This window comes from Leguminivora glycinivorella, chromosome 10 (genome assembly GCF_023078275.1).
Source record: "Leguminivora glycinivorella isolate SPB_JAAS2020 chromosome 10, LegGlyc_1.1, whole genome shotgun sequence".
Classification (NCBI taxonomy): Eukaryota; Metazoa; Arthropoda; class Insecta; order Lepidoptera; family Tortricidae; genus Leguminivora; species Leguminivora glycinivorella.
Genome location: NC_062980.1, coordinates 12394560 through 12410743, shown reverse-complemented (window position 1 = coordinate 12410743; position 16184 = coordinate 12394560). Strand labels below are relative to the sequence as shown.

The following is a 16184-nucleotide window of genomic DNA, read 5'->3' as shown; positions in this document are numbered from 1 at the left end:
ATAGGTCATTTGCGGGCACTCGCAGAAGATTCACCATAAAATAATAAAACTTGAAATTTTGAAAAGCTCAATTTATGGTCCTATGTCGAAGGCCGAAAAAATACTTGGGATCGGATCCTTACGATGCCACTTTGTGAATACCTTCAGAAGACGTTGCTCAATCAAGATACTGAGGTCATTTGCGGGCACTCGTAGTAGCTTCGCCATAAAAAAATACAACTTGAAAATTTTAAAAACTTAACTTATGGTCCTATGTCTAAGGCCGAAAAAAATACTTGGGATCGGATCCTTACGATCCCACTTTGTGAATACCTTCAAAAGACGTTGCTAAATCAAGATAAATAGGTCATTTGCGGGCACTCGCAGAAGATTCACCATAAAATAATAAAACTTGAAATTTTTAAAAACTCAACTTATGGTCCTATGTCGAAGGCCGAAAAAAATACTTGGGATCGGATCCTTACGATGCCACTTTGTGAATACCTTCAGAAGACGTTGCTCAATCAAGATACTGAGGTCATTTGCGGGCACTCGTAGTAGCTTCGCCATAAAAAAATACAACTTGAAAATTTTAAAAACTTAACTTATGGTCCTATGTCGAAGGCCGAAAAAATACTTGGGATCGGATCCTTACGATCCCACTTTGTGAATACCTTCAGAAGACGTTGCTAAATCAAGATTTATAGGTCATTTGCGGGCACTCGTAGTAGATTCACCATAAAAAAATACAACTTGAAAATTTTAAAAACTCAACTTATGGTCCTATGTCGAAGGCCGAAAAAAATACATGGGATCGGATCCTTACGATGCCACTTTGTGAATACCTTCAGAAGACGTTGCTCAATCAAGATACTCAGGTCATTTGCGGGCACTCGTAGTAGCTTCGCCATAAAAAAATACAACTTGAAAATTTTAAAAACTTAACTTATGGTCCTATGTCGAAGGCCGAAAAAAATACTCGGGATCGGATCCTTACGATCCCACTTTGTGAATACCTTCAAAAGACGTTGCTGAATCAAGATACATAGGTCATTTGCGGGCACTCGCAGAAGATTCACCATAAAATAATAAAACTTGAAATTTTTAAAAACTCAACTTATGGTCCTATGTCGAAGGCCGAAAAAAATACTTGGGATCGGATCCTTACGATGCCACTTTGTGAATACCTTCAAAAGACGTTGCTGAATCAAGATACATAGGTCATTTGCGGGCACTCGCAGAAGATTCACCATAAAATAATAAAACTTGAAATTTTGAAAAGCTCAATTTATGGTCCTATGTCGAAGACCGAAAAAAATACTTGGGATCGGATCCTTACGATGCCACTTAGTGAATACCTTCAGAAGACGATGCTAAATCAAGATACATAGGTCATTTGCGGGCACTCGTAGTAGATTCGCCATAAAAAAATACAACTTGAAAATTTAAAAAACTCAACTTATGGTCCTATGTCGAAGGCCGAAAAAAATACTTGGGATCGGATCCTTACGATCCCACTTTGTGAATACCTTCAGAAGACGTTGCTCAATCAAGATACTCAGGTCATTTGCGGGCACTCGTAGTAGCTTCGCCATAAAAAAATACAACTTGAAAATTTTAAAAACTTAACTTATGGTCCTATGTCGAAGGCCGAAAAAATACTTGGGATCGGATCCTTACGATGCCACTTTGTGAATACCTTCAGAAGACGTTGCTCAATCAAGATACTCAGGTCATTTGTGGGCACTCGTAGTAGATTCGCCATAAAAAAATACAACTTGAAAATTTTAAAAACTCAACTTATGGTCCTATGTCGAAGGCCGAAAAAAATACTTGGGATCGGGTCCTTACGATCCCACTTTGTGAATACCTTCAAAAGACGTTGCTGAATCAAGATACATAGGTCATTTGCGGGCACTCGCAGAAGATTCACCATAAAATAATAAAACTTGAAATTTTGAAAAGCTCAATTTATGGTCCTATGTCGAAGGCCGAAAAAAATACTTGGGATCGGATCCTTACGATGCCACTTTGTGAATACCTTCAGAAGACGTTGCTCAATCAAGATACTGAGGTCATTTGCGGGCACTCGTAGTAGCTTCGCCATAAAAAAATATAACTTGAAAATTTTAAAAACTTAACTTATGGTCCTATGTCTAAGGCCGAAAAAAATACTTGGGATCGGATCCTTACGATCCCACTTTGTGAATACCTTCAAAAGACGTTGCTAAATCAAGATAAATAGGTCATTTGCGGGCACTCGCAGAAGATTCACCATAAAATAATAAAACTTGAAATTTTTAAAAACTCAACTTATGGTCCTATGTCGAAGGCCGAAAAAAATACTTGGGATCGGATCCTTACGATGCCACTTTGTGAATACCTTCAGAAGACGTTGCTCAATCAAGATACTGAGGTCATTTGCGGGCACTCGTAGTAGCTTCGCCATAAAAAAATACAACTTGAAAATTTTAAAAACTTAACTTATGGTCCTATGTCGAAGGCCGAAAAAATACTTGGGATCGGATCCTTACGATCCCACTTTGTGAATACCTTCAGAAGACGTTGCTAAATCAAGATTTATAGGTCATTTGCGGGCACTCGTAGTAGATTCGCCATAAAAAAATACAACTTGAAAATTTTAAAAACTCAACTTATGGTCCTATGTCGAAGGCCGAAAAAAATACATGGGATCGGATCCTTACGATGCCACTTTGTGAATACCTTCAGAAGACGTTGCTCAATCAAGATACTCAGGTCATTTGCGGGCACTCGTAGTAGCTTCGCCATAAAAAAATACAACTTGAAAATTTTAAAAACTCAACTTATGGTCCTATGTCGAAGGCCGAAAAAAATACTCGGGATCGGATCCTTACGATCCCACTTTGTGAATACCTTCAAAAGACGTTGCTGAATCAAGATACATAGGTCATTTGCGGGCACTCGCAGAAGATTCACCATAAAATAATAAAACTTGAAATTTTTAAAAACTCAACTTATGGTCCTATGTCGAAGGCCGAAAAAAATACTTGGGATCGGATCCTTACGATGCCACTTTGTGAATACCTTCAAAAGACGTTGCTGAATCAAGATACATAGGTCATTTGCGGGCACTCGCAGAAGATTCACCATAAAATAATAAAACTTGAAATTTTGAAAAGCTCAATTTATGGTCCTATGTCGAAGACCGAAAAAAATACTTGGGATCGGATCCTTACGATGCCACTTTGTGAATACCTTCAGAAGACGTTGCTAAATCAAGATACATAGGTCATTTTCGGGCACTCGTAGTAGATTCGCCATAAAAAAATACAACTTGAAAATTTTAAAAACTCAACTTATGGTCCTATGTCGAAGGCCGAAAAAAATACTTGGGATCGGATCCTTACGATGCCACTTTGTGAATACCTTCAGAAGACGTTGCTCAATCAAGATACTCAGGTCATTTGCGGGCACTCGTAGTAGCTTCGCCATAAAAAATACAACTTGAAAATTTTAAAAACTCAACTTATGGTCCTATGTCGAAGGCCGAAAAAAATACTTGGGATCGGATCCTTACGATGCCACTTTGTGAATACCTTTAGAAGACGTTGCTCAATCAAGATACTCAGGTCATTTGTGGGCACTCGTAGTAGGTTCGCCATAAAAAAATACAACTTGAGAATTTTAAAAACTCAACTTATGGTCCTATGTCGAAGGCCGAAAAAAATACTTGGGATCGGATCCTTACGATCCCACTTTGTGAATACCTTCAAAAGACGTTGCTGAATCAAGATACATAGGTCATTTGCGGGCACTCGCAGAAGATTCACCATAAAATAATAAAACTTGAAATTTTGAAAAGCTCAATTTATGGTCCTATGTCGAAGGCCGAAAAAAATACTTGGGATCGGATCCTTACGATGCCACTTTGTGAATACGTTCAGAAGACGTTGCTCAATCAAGATACATAGGTCATTTGCGGGCACTCGCAGAAGATTCACCATAAAATAATAAAACTTGAAATTTTGAAAAGCTCAATTTATGGTCCTATGTCGAAGGCCGAAAAAAATACTTGGGATCGGATCCTTACGATGCCACTTTGTGAATACGTTCAGAAGACGTTGCTCAATCAAGATACTTAGGTCATTTGCGGGCACTCGTAGTAGCTTCGCCATAAAAAAATTTTCAAGTTGTATTTTTTTATTGCGAATCTTCTACGAGTGCCCGCAAATGACCTGTGTATCTTGATTGAGCAACGTTCTTTCAAGGTATTCACAAAGTGGCATCGTAAGGATCCAATCCCAAGTATTATTTTCGGCCTTCGATATAGGACCATAAGTTGAGTTTTTTAAATTTTCAAGTTGTATGCTTTTATGGCGAAATTTCTACGAGTGGCCGCAAATGACCTGTGTATTATGATTGAGCAACGTCTTTTGAACGTATTCACAAAGTGGTATCGTAAGGATCCGATCCCAAGTATTTTTTTCGGCCTTCGACATAGGACCATAAGTTGAGTTTTTAAAATTTTCAAGTTTTATTATTTTATGGCGCATCTTTTACGAATGCCCGCAAATAACCTGTGTATTATGATTGAACAACGTCTTTTGAACGTATTCACAAAGTGGCATCGTAAGGATCCGATCTCAAGTATTTTTTCGGCCTTCGACATAGGACCATAAGTTGAGTTCTTAAATTTTTTAAGTTTTATTTTTTTATGGCGAATCTTCTACGAGTGCCCGCAAATGACCTGTGTATCTTGATTGAGCAACGTTCTTTCAAGGTATTCACAAAGTGGCATCGTAAGGATCCAATCCCAAGTATTATTTTCGGCCTTCGATATAGGACCATAAGTTGAGTTTTTAAAATTTTCAAGTTGTATTTTTTTATGGCGAATCTACTACGAGTGCCCGCAAATGACCTATGTATCTTGATTCAACAACGTCTTCTGAAGGTATGCACAAAGTGGGATCGTAAGGATCCGATCCCAAGTATTTTTTTCGGCCTTCGACATAGGACCATAAGTTGAGTTTTTCAATTTTTTAAGTTTTATTTTTTTATGGCGAATCTTCAGCGAGTGCCCGCAAACAAAATGTGTATTATGATTGAGCAACGTCTTCTGAAGGTATTCATAAAGTGGCATCGTAAGGATCCGATCCCAAGTATTTTTTCGGCCTTCGACATAGGACCATAAGTTGAGTTTATAAAATTTTCAAGTTGTATTTTTTATGGCGAATCTACTACGAGTGCCCGCAAATGACCTATGTATCTTGATTCAGCAACGTCTTCTGAAGGTATTCACAAAGTGGGATCGTAAGGATCCGATCCCAAGTATTTTTTTCGGCCTTCGACATAGGACCATAAGTTGAGTTTTTAAAATTTTCAAGTTGTATTTTTTTATGGCGAATCTACTACGAGTGCCCGCAAATGACCTATGTATCTTGATTCAGCAACGTCTTTTGAAGGTATTCACAAAGTGGGATCGTAAGGATCCGATCCCGAGTATTTTTTTCGGCCTTCGACATAGGACCATAAGTTGAGTTTTTAAAATTTTCAAGTTGTATTTTTTTATGGCGAAGCTACTACGAGTGCCCGCAAATGACCTGAGTATCTTGATTGAGCAACGTCTTCTGAAGGTATTCACAAAGTGGCATCGTAAGGATCCGATCCCAAGTATTTTTTTCGGCCTTCGACATAGGACCATAAGTTGAGTTTTTAAAAATTTCATGTTTTATTATTTTATGGCGAATCTTTAGCGAGTGCCCGCAAACGACATGTGTATTATGATTTAGCAACGTCTTCTGAAGGTATTTACAAAGTGGCATCGTAAGGATCCGATCCCAAGTATTTTTTTCGGCCTTCGACATAGGACCATAAGTTGAGTTTTTAAAAATTTCAAGTTTTATTATTTTATGGTGAATCTTCTGCGAGTGCCCGCAAATGACCTATGTATCTTGATTCAGCAACGTCTTTTGAAGGTATTCACCAAGTGGGATAGTAAGGATCCGATCCCAAGTATTTTTTTCGGCCTTCGACATAGGACCATAAGTTGAGTTTTTAAAAATTTCATGTTTTATTATTTTATGGTGAATCTTCTGCGAGTGCCCGCAAATGACCTATGTATCTTGATTCAGCAACGTCTTCTGAAGGTATTCACAAAGTGGCATCGTAAGGATCCGATCCCAAGTATTTTTTTCGGCCTTCGACATAGGACCATAAGTTGAGTTTTTAAAATTTTCAAGTTGTATTTTTTTATGGCGAAGCTACTACGAGTGCCCGCAAATGACCTGTGTATCTTGATTGAACAACGTCTTCTGAAGGTATTCGCAAAGTGGGATCGTAAGGATCCGATCCCAAGTATTTTTTTCGGCCTTCGACATAGGACCATAAGTTGAGTTTTTAAAATTTTCAAGTTGTATTTTTTTATGGCGAATCTACTACGAGTGCCCGCAAATGACCTATGTATCTTGATTCAACAACGTCTTCTGAAGGTATGCACAAAGTGGGATCGTAAGGATCCGATCCCAAGTATTTTTTTCGGCCTTCGACATAGGACCATAAATTGAGTTTTTCAATTTTTTAAGTTTTATTTTTTTATGGCGAATCTTCAGCGAGTGCCCGCAAACAAAATGTGTATTATGATTGAGCAACGTCTTTTGAAGGTATTCACAAAGTGGGATCGTAAGGATCCGATCCCAAGTATTTTTTTCGGCCTTCGACATAGGACCATAAGTTGAGTTTTTAAAAATTTCATGTTTTATTATTTTATGGTGAATCTTCTGCGAGTGCCCGCAAATGACCTATGTATCTTGATTCAGCAACGTCTTCTGAAGGTATTCACAAAGTGGCATCGTAAGGATCCGATCCCAAGTATTTTTTTCGGCCTTCGACATAGGACCATAAGTTGAGTTTTTAAAATTATCAAGTTGTATTTTTTTATGGCGAAGCTACTACGAGTGCCCGCAAATGACCTGTGTATCTTGATTGAACAACGTCTTCTGAAGGTATTCGCAAAGTGGGATCGTAAGGATCCGATCCCAAGTATTTTTTCGGCCTTCGACATAGGACCATAAGTTGAGTTTTTAAAATTTTCAAGTTGTATTTTTTTATGGCGAATCTACTACGAGTGCCCGCAAATGACCTATGTATCTTGATTCAACAACGTCTTCTAAAGGTATGCACAAAGTGGCATCGTAAGGATCCGATCTCAAGTATTTTTTCGGCCTTCGACATAGGACCATAAGTTGAGTTTTTCAATTTTTTAAGTTTTATTTTTTTATGGCGAATCTTCAGCGAGTGCCCGCAAACAAAATGTGTATTATGATTGAGCAACGTCTTCTGAAGGTATTCACAAAGTGGGATCGTAAGGATCCGATCCCAAGTATTTTTTTCGGCCTTCGACATAGGACCATAAGTTGAGTTTTTAAAATTTTCAAGTTGTATTTTTTTATGGCGAATATACTACGAGTGCCCGCAAATGACCTGTGTATCTTGATTTAACAACGTCTTCTGAAGGTATTCACAAAGTGGCATCGTAAGGATCCGATCCCAAGTATTTTTTTCGGCCTTCGACATAGGACCATAAGTTGAGTTTTTAAAATTTTCAAGTTGTATTTTTTTATGGCGAATCTACTACGAGTGCCCGCAAATGACCTAAGTATCTTGATTGAGCAACGTCTTTTGAAGGTATTCACAAAGTGGCATCGTAAGGATCCGATCCCAAGTATTTTTTTCGGCCTTCGACATAGGACCATAAGTTGAGTTTTTAAAAATTTCATGTTTTATTATTTTATGGCGAATCTTTAGCGAGTGCCCGCAAACGACATGTGTATTATGATTTAGCAACGTCTTCTGAAGGTATTTACAAAGTGGCATCGTAAGGATCCGATCCCAAGTATTTTTTTCGGCCTTCGACATAGGACCATAAGTTGAGTTTTTAAAAATTTCAAGTTTTATTATTTTATGGTGAATCTTCTGCGAGTGCCCGCAAATGACCTATGTATCTTGATTCAGCAACGTCTTTTGAAGGTATTCACCAAGTGGGATAGTAAGGATCCGATCCCAAGTATTTTTTTCGGCCTTCGACATAGGACCATAAGTTGAGTTTTTAAAAATTTCATGTTTTATTATTTTATGGTGAATCTTCTGCGAGTGCCCGCAAATGACCTATGTATCTTGATTCAGCAACGTCTTCTGAAGGTATTCACAAAGTGGCATCGTAAGGATCCGATCCCAAGTATTTTTTTCGGCCTTCGACATAGGACCATAAGTTGAGTTTTTAAAATTTTCAAGTTGTATTTTTTTATGGCGAAGCTACTACGAGTGCCCGCAAATGACCTGTGTATCTTGATTGAACAACGTCTTCTGAAGGTATTCGCAAAGTGGGATCGTAAGGATCCGATCCCAAGTATTTTTTTCGGCCTTCGACATAGGACCATAAGTTGAGTTTTTAAAATTTTCAAGTTGTATTTTTTTATGGCGAATCTACTACGAGTGCCCGCAAATGACCTATGTATCTTGATTCAACAACGTCTTCTGAAGGTATGCACAAAGTGGGATCGTAAGGATCCGATCCCAAGTATTTTTTTCGGCCTTCGACATAGGACCATAAGTTGAGTTTTTCAATTTTTTAAGTTTTATTTTTTTATGGCGAATCTTCAGCGAGTGCCCGCAAACAAAATGTGTATTATGATTGAGCAACGTCTTTTGAAGGTATTCACAAAGTGGGATCGTAAGGATCCGATCCCAAGTATTTTTTTCGGCCTTCGACATAGGACCATAAGTTGAGTTTTTAAAAATTTCATGTTTTATTATTTTATGGTGAATCTTCTGCGAGTGCCCGCAAATGACCTATGTATCTTGATTCAGCAACGTCTTCTGAAGGTATTCACAAAGTGGCATCGTAAGGATCCGATCCCAAGTATTTTTTTCGGCCTTCGACATAGGACCATAAGTTGAGTTTTTAAAATTATCAAGTTGTATTTTTTTATGGCGAAGCTACTACGAGTGCCCGCAAATGACCTGTGTATCTTGATTGAACAACGTCTTCTGAAGGTATTCGCAAAGTGGGATCGTAAGGATCCGATCCCAAGTATTTTTTTCGGCCTTCGACATAGGACCATAAGTTGAGTTTTTAAAATTTTCAAGTTGTATTTTTTTATGGCGAATCTACTACGAGTGCCCGCAAATGACCTATGTATCTTGATTCAACAACGTCTTCTAAAGGTATGCACAAAGTGGGATCGTAAGGATCCGATCCCAAGTATTTTTTTCGGCCTTCGACATAGGACCATAAGTTGAGTTTTTCAATTTTTTAAGTTTTATTTTTTTATGGCGAATCTTCAGCGAGTGCCCGCAAACAAAATGTGTATTATGATTGAGCAACGTCTTCTGAAGGTATTCACAAAGTGGGATCGTAAGGATCCGATCCCAAGTATTTTTTTCGGCCTTCGACATAGGACCATAAGTTGAGTTTTTAAAATTTTCAAGTTGTATTTTTTTATGGCGAATATACTACGAGTGCCCGCAAATGACCTGTGTATCTTGATTTAACAACGTCTTCTGAAGGTATTCACAAAGTGGCATCGTAAGGATCCGATCCCAAGTATTTTTTTCGGCCTTCGACATAGGACCATAAGTTGAGTTTTTAAAATTTTCAAGTTGTATTTTTTTATGGCGAATCTACTACGAGTGCCCGCAAATGACCTGAGTATCTTGATTGAGCAACGTCTTTTGAAGGTATTCACAAAGTGGCATCGTAAGGATCCGATCCCAAGTATTTTTTTCGGCCTTCGACATAGGACCATAAGTTGAGTTTTTAAAAATTTCATGTTTTATTATTTTATGGCGAATCTTTAGCGAGTGCCCGCAAACGACATGTGTATTATGATTTAGCAACGTCTTCTGAAGGTATTTACAAAGTGGCATCGTAAGGATCCGATCCCAAGTATTTTTTTCGGCCTTCGACATAGGACCATAAGTTGAGTTTTTAAAAATTTCAAGTTTTATTATTTTATGGTGAATCTTCTGCGAGTGCCCGCAAATGACCTATGTATCTTGATTCAGCAACGTCTTTTGAAGGTATTCACCAAGTGGGATAGTAAGGATCCGATCCCAAGTATTTTTTTCGGCCTTCGACATAGGACCATAAGTTGAGTTTTTAAAAATTTCATGTTTTATTATTTTATGGTGAATCTTCTGCGAGTGCCCGCAAATGACCTATGTATCTTGATTCAGCAACGTCTTCTGAAGGTATTCACAAAGTGGCATCGTAAGGATCCGATCCCAAGTATTTTTTTCGGCCTTCGACATAGGACCATAAGTTGAGTTTTTAAAATTTTCAAGTTGTATTTTTTTATGGCGAAGCTACTACGAGTGCCCGCAAATGACCTGTGTATCTTGATTGAACAACGTCTTCTGAAGGTATTCGCAAAGTGGGATCGTAAGGATCCGATCCCAAGTATTTTTTTCGGCCTTCGACATAGGACCATAAGTTGAGTTTTTAAAATTTTCAAGTTGTATTTTTTTATGGCGAATCTACTACGAGTGCCCGCAAATGACCTATGTATCTTGATTCAACAACGTCTTCTGAAGGTATGCACAAAGTGGGATCGTAAGGATCCGATCCCAAGTATTTTTTTCGGCCTTCGACATAGGACCATAAGTTGAGTTTTTCAATTTTTTAAGTTTTATTTTTTTATGGCGAATCTTCAGCGAGTGCCCGCAAACAAAATGTGTATTATGATTGAGCAACGTCTTCTGAAGGTATTCACAAAGTGGGATCGTAAGGATCCGATCCCAAGTATTTTTTTCGGCCTTCGACATAGGACCATAAGTTGAGTTTTTAAAATTTTCAAGTTGTATTTTTTTATGGCGAATATACTACGAGTGCCCGCAAATGACCTGTGTAGCTTGATTTAACAACGTCTTCTGAAGGTATTCACAAAGTGGCATCGTAAGGATCCGATCCCAAGTATTTTTTTCGGCCTTCGACATAGGACCATAAGTTGAGTTTTTAAAATTTTCAAGTTGTATTTTTTTATGGCGAATCTACTACGAGTGCCCGCAAATGACCTAAGTATCTTGATTGAGCAACGTCTTTTGAAGGTATTCACAAAGTGGCATCGTAAGGATCCGATCCCAAGTATTTTTTTCGGCCTTCGACATAGGACCATAAGTTGAGTTTTTAAAAATTTCATGTTTTATTATTTTATGGTGAATCTTCTGAGAGTGCCCGCAAATGACCTGTGTATCTTGATTTAGCAACGTCTTTTCAAGATATTCACAAAGTGGCATCGTAAGGACCATAAGTTGAGTTTTTAAAATTTTCAAGTTGTATTTTTTTATGGCGAATCTACTACGAGTGCCCGCAAATAACCTAGGTATTATGATTAAGCAATATCTTCAGAAGGTTATCACAAAGTGGCAGCGTAAGGATCCGATCCCAAGTATTTTTTTCGGCCTTCGACATAGGACCATAAGTTGAGTTTTTAAAATTATCAAGTTGTATTTTTTTATGGCGAAGCTACTACGAGTGCCCGCAAATGACCTGAGTATCTTGATTGAGCAACGTCTTCTGAAGGTATTCACAAAGTGGCATCGTAAGGATCCGATCCCAAGTATGTTTTTCGGCCTTCGACATAGGACCATAAGTTGAGTTTTTAAAATTTTCAAGTTGTGTTTTTTTATGGCGAAGTTACTACGAGTGCCCGCAAATGACCTATGTATCTTGATTCAGCAACGTCTTTTGAAGGTATTCACAAAGTGCGATCGTAAGGATCCGATCCCAAGTATTTTTTTCGGCCTTCGACATAGGACCATAAGTTGAGTTTTTAAAATTTTCAAGTTGTATTTTTTTATGGCGAAGCTACTACGAGTGCCCGCAAATGACCTGAGTATCTTGATTGAGCAACGTCCTCTGAAGGTATTCACAAAGTGGGATCGTAAGGATCCGATCCCAAGTATTTTTTTCGGCCTTCGACATAGGACCATAAGTTGAGTTTTTCAATTTTTTAAGTTTTATTTTTTTATGGCGAATCTTCAGCGAGTGCCCGCAAATGACCTGAATATCTTGATTGAGCAACGTCTTCTGAAGGTATTCACAAAGTGGCATCGTAAGGATCCGATCCCAAGTATTTTTTTCGGCCTTCGACATAGGACCATAAGTTGAGTTTTTCAATTTTTTAAGTTTTATTTTTTTATGGCGAATCTTCAGCGAGTGCCCGCAAACGACATGTGTATTATGATTGAGCAACGTCTTCTGAAGGTATTCACAAAGTGGCATCGTAAGGATCCGATCCCAAGTATTTTTTTCGGCCTTCGACATAGGACCATAAGTTGAGTTCTTAAATTTTTTAAGTTTTATTTTTTTATGGTGAATCTTCTACGAGTGCCCGCCAATGACCTATGTACTATGATTAAGCAATGTCTTTTGAACGTATTCACAAAGTGGCATCGTAAGGATCCGATCCCAAGTATTTTTTTCGGCCTTCGACATAGGACCATAACTTGAGTTTTCAAAATTTTCAAGTTTTATGCTTTTATGGCGAATCTTCTACGAGTGCCCGCAAGTGACCTGTGTATCTTGATTGAGCAACGTCTTTTGAACGTATTCACACAGTGGCATCGTAAGAATCCGATCCCAAGTATTTTTTTCGACCTTCGATATAGGACCATAAGTTGAGTTTTTAAAATTTTTAAGTTTTATTTTTTTATGGCGAATCTTCTATGAGTGAAAAATTTATGTTTTTATTGGATCGTAATGATTTCACATACTAAACGTCGTGAACTAACGATGAACTAACAAATCCATATCGATTTTGCACGATAGAAGCCATAAAAACAGTTTACTGCTGCAACCTATGTTTTGGGTTCCCCCATTTAAATGAATAATGCGTAGTGGTGTTGCACTTAGGATCCTAACGATTTTATATACTGAACTAACGTCAACTAACGATCATCTTTCGATTCTAATTGACAGAAATAGTAAAATCGAGTTTGGGGCGGTGTAGCCTGAAGTTGGCCGCCCCACTTCATTTAAAAAAAAAAAAAAAAATACTTCTAATCGGATCCTAACGATTTTATATACTGAACTAACGTCAACTAACGATCATCTTTCGATTCTAATTGACAGAAATAGTAAAATCGAGTTTTTGTTGGTTTATATACCCTATCTCTTACCAGTGAGACATCGAAGTCTTTCTACGAAAAAAATAGATATCTATGTATAAGCAAGTCTTCGGTTAATGAAAGCACTTAATCCAACACATTCTTAAGTATGTTAGGAAAAAAGAGTAGCGAAATGTAATTTACATCTATTTCTATAAGTCTTCTCTTTCGTATAGACTATGTCAGCGGGAGCGGGTCAATTAGCTGCTCTCATTGCTTGTGCTAAATCAGGCCAAGCCAAGGTTTGGATCACAACTGGGAACTCTAAGCTACCATCCACACTCATAAGACCTCAGGACATGCGTCTCTTAAGTGTGGCCGGTCCTAAGGGACCGGCCACATCAGAGCGTCGCGTGTCTTGGGGCGCGCAACGGACGTCCGCGCCACGCCACCTGAGTGTAATTCAAAAAACGTCTCCTCAGTACATTTTACGGCAGGTGGCGTGGCGGCGGCGTGGCGCGCGCCGCGCCGCTTGCGCGCGCGTCTTACGTCCTTCCTATACAAAATGTACTGAGGAGACGTTTTTTGAATTACACTCAGGTGGCGTGGCGCGGACGTCCGTTGCGCGCCCCGAGACACGCGACGTTTAAGTGGGAACGCTGGCTAAGAGATGTACAGAATACCTGGCTAGTGTAGTGTATCTATTCATGAAAAATGTAATTGAATGATTTATCTCGTCGGTCACGTTCTGCCGCCATATGGACTTCTCATGAATAAGTAATGTTCGGCCGCGGTCGTTGTTTCAATTAGCGGTTGTGTCGCCGGTCGAGCACGACTGCCTCCTGCCTGCCACCCACCGCCTCTCGACCGAAATCCGACCCTACTCCATTGTCGTAAAGTACCGATTGATTGCCTCGCTCAATTGACCACATTTACTCTGTGTATTTTGCCTGAGGAAATTCGATATTGCTCACCGATACTGAAAACAGTAACTTCATTCTTATTGTCTCTCAATGGATAGGTTTATTGTTTTATGGTAAAAGAGGTTTAGTTACTTGTAATGTTTTGCACAATATTAGGTGCCTCGTAACATTCAATGACAGCGACAGTGTATTGTCTTGGTTAAATGACGACGACATAACGACCATGAAATAATGACCGTGGCATAACATAACATAATGTCAATTTGCTATTCAAAAGGGGTTATAATTAGTTAGTATTGGCGATTTCCAATTCAATGAAAACCTTTCAGGATCCGGGCTTAACTTGTTATCACATCGCTGAATTTTAAGTATGAGTCATTACATAAAATTGCCAATGGGAAATAGAAACAATCAAAATACATTTCACCATAATCATATACCTTACTATCTGCAAACCGTATTAGATAAGAAGAATAAGCAAAACATCATAAACAGTTGTTAGTCAAAGCTGAAAAAACTTTAATGAATACAAACAACCATTTGTACTAAGAGAAAGTGTCCCAAAGTCAATTATAATTAGAACAAAGTTTAACGAGCGAGAGTAATTATGTGGTAACATCCGGCGTAACATCCCGCCGACCCCGCCGGATTACAGGGATCCGCTCGCTTCCACGCCCAGGATTAAATTGATATGTGCGACTCACAGACCACTTCTACTACTAGACGGAGCATTCAAGACAACTCAAAGTCACCACACATATGCTCTCCCTAAGAATTTAGTATGGGAATGCAACCGCTTGATCCAGTCGTCAACTTTTACAACCAGCACTAGTGTAATTTTGGAATATTTATAAAGATGAGTTTACTACTCAGTTGCTCTGTTTAAATCGTGGTATTTAACAAATGAAATTTTACATGTATGGTGACGACACGCTCTTTGTAAACGCTTCATACTAATAATACTGCTCTGTGTAGTCTGTGGTGCGTCTGATTCACGTTTATCTATGTAAAGGGTCGGAAACCTATCCCTTTTATTAGAACAGGGACATAATCGCATGCGTAAGGTACGTTATATTATTCTCTATTTATGACCACTTGTAGACGACTTTGAGAAGTTTATTGCGTACGTCAAATAGCTTCTTAACATGACGTACATTCCATAATATATCTACCGCTAATGCTTTTATGGAATTCGGCATGAATACAAACGGCACATTTATTACTTTTGGTTGAGCTAATATAACATTTATGATATGTCGATGTTTATGTATGAAATGTCGAGATTATGTATCTTCAGCCAACGAAAATAGCGAGAAAACGGAATCAGGTCCAATGATGCCTTGTTTATCTCTGATTTTAGGACATTGCAATAGCAAAGCAGTCACTGACTTTAGGTTAAATCACACCGTTAATATAACACAAATAAAAAAAAGTAAATTCAGTTTGAACCTTCAATCTCGGACAAATCCGCGGAGTGCGGATTCCGGAGCTTTTTGAGTTTTTGTTCCGGTCGTCGGATGCTCCCGGAACTGACGCCATTTATACAGAGCTAAACCGCCCGTGAGTAATGGCATCTACGCCGTATAACTTGTGGGTTTGAGCGGAATTTTAAATCTCATACAATACGCTGAGACCAAATAGCGAAATGGAATTTCAGTCGTGTTTTGACTTTGAATTAAGTCGATTAGTTTTTTTGTTAAGTTTTGTTAGTCTTTTACATTGTTTTAAATGCTATAAAGCATATAATATATTGGCCAGATTTACATTCCTTTAAACGTGAGATAATTGCAAAAAGTAACTTGTCAATCTTGCCACTTACAAGATTATTAGCCTATTATTTGCTAATTTAACAATAAGTATTATATCTGCATATTTAGTGACAGTAATTACACGGCATTAATAAAGCGAAACGATTAGCTGTTTATTGTATCTTAACACGCAACGTGTTTGTGCGTCAGCTTCAATGACAACAAGAAAACAATCCATTTGTCTAATTTCACACGATTTAATTATAGTCCCGATTAAATACATATGAATCGCTCGGCTCAAGCTGTTTCAAATTACGTATAATAATGTAAGAGTCGATTGCTGTCGGGGCGACCGTGGATTTATCCATTTAAAGGGAAGTTACTCGGCGTTTTATTTTCTTTTCGCAGTCGTCGCGGCCCGCTCGAGCGCTCCGCTACCGTAAAATAC

At 38.4% G+C, this 16184-nt stretch overlaps 1 protein-coding gene across 8 annotated transcripts in view; it reads left to right on the top strand.

The window, feature by feature from the left end:
- The window catches only part of LOC125230030 (fibrosin-1-like protein), a 137184-nt gene that overhangs the window by 56474 nt on the left and 64526 nt on the right, over window positions 1-16184 (top strand). The window lies entirely within an intron of this gene.